Consider the following 3,766-nt stretch of genomic DNA (forward strand, 5'->3'; position numbering starts at 1 on the left):
CTTTTCTTGAAGAAGAGATCAAGGAAGCTATTTGGAGTTGTGGAGGGGCAAAGAGCCCAGGGCCAAACGATTATCCGTTACTCTTTTTTAAGTGGTTTTGGAACGTGGTTAAAGAAGACATGGCGCGTTTTTTCAAGAGTTTTTTTGAGGGTGGAGTTTTATCCAAGGCGGTTACATCTTCTTTCTTGACTTTAATCCCAAAATCTCAAAATCCTTTATCTTTGGATGAATATAGGCCGATATGTTTGGTGGGATGTATGTATAAAGTGGTGGCAAAGTTGTTGGCAGGAAGATTAAAGAGGATCTTAAACTTGTCAGTGTCTTTGAATCAAAGTGCTTTTTTTCCGGGTAGGCAAATGCTTGAGGGGGTATTGGTGGCAAATGATGTTGTTGATAATGCTAAGAAAGAACTTTATGATTGTTTAATTTTCAAGGTGGACTTTGAGAAATAATATGACAAGGTTAGTTGGAGTTTTCTTTGGTATGTGTTTAGGAGGATGGGATTCAGAGAGAAGTGGAGGAATTGGATGGAGTTGTTGGTGTTTAAGAGCAATATTTCAGTTCTCGTGGTTGGTAAAGGTTTGAGACAAGGTGATCCTCTTTCGCCTTTTATTTTTGTGTTGGTGACAGAAGGGCTTACAAGGCTGGTGAAACAATCTTTAATGGTGGGAGAGTTTGAGTCATTTAAGATTTGAGGTTGTTGTGAAGTGGACATTCTCCAATTTGCGGATGACACTTTGTTGGTGGGAAAAGACACTTGGAAACATGTGTGGGCGGTTAAAGCGGTATTAAGAGCTTTCGAATTGGTATCGGGGTTAGGAATCAATTATCACAAGAGTAAGTTGATCGGAATCAATATTAGCAAAACATTCTTGGAATCCGCCTCTTGGTTTCTTTCTTGTAAATTGGAAGCTTATAATTTTAGATTTGGAGGGAACCAAAAAGGAAAGATTATTGGTTCAAGAACTATCGGTAACGGTAACTCTCCCTCTATAACTAATGTTTTACTAGTAGACGAATTATCTCATAACTTGTTGTCCATAAGTCAATTAAGTGACAACGACTATGACATAATATTTAATCAAGAGTCTTGTAAGGCTATTAGTCAGAAAGATGTATCAATCCTTTTTACTGGTAAGAGAAGGAACAACATTTATAAAATTGATCTTTTCTGAACTTTAAACTTAGAAAGTAACTTGTCTTCTGTCTATTAATGATGAGCAATGGGTTTGGCACAGAAGATTGGGACATGTTAGCTTGAGAAGATTATCTCAACTCAACAAACTCAATCTGGTAAGAGGTCTCCCAAATCTGAAATTCAACTCAGATGCTCTTTGTGAAGCATGTCAGAAGGGAAAGTTTTCAAAAACCTCTTTTAAATCTATGTTAAGAGAAGTTTATCCTAATTATTATAATTGGCTTAAGGAAATTCTATAATTGGCTTAAGTGATTTTTATTTCTGAACGAGTTTGTACACATTGTTCAACTGTTCGTTTGCACCTTGCAAACCAAGTTGTACTTGTAACACTTAGAGGCTAGGCAATGCTTTTGGATGTACGACTAGAGGTGGAATATGAAGTTCAAATTGAAGCGCTCGAACAGATGCAGCTATTTGAGGAGCTTGTATCAGATCTTGATGGAATGGAATCCCTGCTCCAAAATTTACTCTGCCTTACGGAGGAAGTAGATGCAGTTGATTGATTGGTGCTATAGAAGCAATGATAACTTCATACACAATAGTGGATCGAGTAGCTTTAGATCCAACCATCAATTGAAATCGTGAGAATTGGAGATTTGGAAGTTCGAAGAACTCAAAGTTAAAATGATGCTTGATTAGATCAAATGGGAATTATCATCATGTTCGATTCTAAATGCTCTTAATTTAATGACATAAGGATGTTATGAACAATCAAATCGGCGAGCTACTATGATATCATGGAAATTATAGGAATCAGAAGTTAATTCTTTCAATTGGTGCCACTGTTCTGTTCTCGAACCAAATATGTGTGATGATCGGAAGTGATAGTGGATATAAGATTCATCGCGGTGGAAAGGGGAACTTGCAAGGACACTTCAACGCTCAAGTCAGTATGTGAAGGAAAAGTGTTAATTGAAAGGGTAATTGAAATTTGTTACCTCAACTTAGCTCTCTCTCTCTCTCCCTCCCCCTCTCTCTCTATCTCTCTAGCGCTATCTCTCTCTCTCTCTCTCTCTCTCTCTCTCTCTCTCTCTCTCTCTCTCTCTATCGATATATATATATATATAGGGAAATAAAAAACTCGTTATTTGTTAGGAGCGAATTATGAAGGGTTGTTGAATGCACTTGCTAGCTATTTGTAATCATCAAGATGATAACTTTTGTGTGCTGAGAAAATTTTGGAAAAAGTTAGATTCCTTCATGGTGGTGGGTCAGGGTGGATGAAGCCAACCCAAAACAATTTGTATGATTTTATAAATTTCTATTTAAAAAGAATTATTTAATATTTATATAAGATTATTTAGTTCTGATAACGGAAAAAAATACAACATAATATATTTTAAAATTTGAAAAAAATATTATAAAATAAAATAAAAACCTAAAATCATATATTTAAAGACTAATTCATAATATCCACCCATGACCCTTAAACAAAAAAAAATATGGATAGTTTTATTGTGATTTCCTTTTGCGCAACAGATATCCAGAACTCGATCTTTAATGTTAGATTGGGCATAATTTTTCTCTTTTTCCTTTAAAATGAAGAAAATTTTTATGTCATAAGATTGTTTCTTGTTCTTGTTCATACCATTGTTCTGCGAACTTGTCGTCATGTTATAAAGATCGGATTTATCACTATAGTTAATCAGTGACTCAAACGCAAATCAATGAATATATATATAGAATGATTTCTAACTCTTCAAATAAAAATCTAAAGTTGGATTTCGTGTATAGTATGATGACTATGTTGCTGATTCTAATAGTGATATTTTCACTTTATTATGTTTTTAAAGTACATAATGTAAATATTTGGCTTACAGAATAAGTCATAAGACATGATTGGAGTATACCTTATTGGTTTAACAATATTTGAAACAATATAGATGGTAAGAATAGTAAGGGTTCAACCATACTATGACATCGATTATAGATGTCTGGGTAGAAAACCTGAATAACAACAAGCGAGATTGTTACAAAAATTTTGTTACACTAGATTGGTTCACCACTTGCTACAAATTATGATAGGAAGCAATTCCTACCAAGGTTCTAAACTAGGGTTTAAACTAGGAAAGGGGAAGAACAATAAAAGGGACTTAAAATAAAAATAAAATTAAACTTGATTTCATTGATTCATTTGTAATGTCTCAATGACACTACATATATAATGTTACTAATGGGCCAATAACTAAAATGCCCAAATACTAGTGGAAACCCAATAACAATACTAGTAACTATTAATATAAATTCTATAATGCTCTTCTATCATTGCCAACCCCTTCAAAAACAACCTTGTCCTCAAGGTTGTAAAATAACACTTAAGATGCTAAATTGTTGTGGCTACACTACTGTATGAAAGAAGAATTAGTAGGCATAATGCTAGAGTTGTAGCACTTGTGATGATACCAGTCAGCCTCCCATGCTAAGCCTTCCCTATTGGATATGTCAAGATCTATAAGCAGTTTGAAATCTCCTTCACAAATTGCTGTCAACATCCTAGCAACTTCCATCTCTTTGAGATGCATGCAATCCCTTAAAATTAAGACCTCGAGCAAATTCCCACCATTGGAG

This window comes from Vicia villosa, linkage group LG2 (assembly GCF_029867415.1).
Source record: "Vicia villosa cultivar HV-30 ecotype Madison, WI linkage group LG2, Vvil1.0, whole genome shotgun sequence".
NCBI classification, from domain to species: Eukaryota; Viridiplantae; Streptophyta; class Magnoliopsida; order Fabales; family Fabaceae; genus Vicia; species Vicia villosa.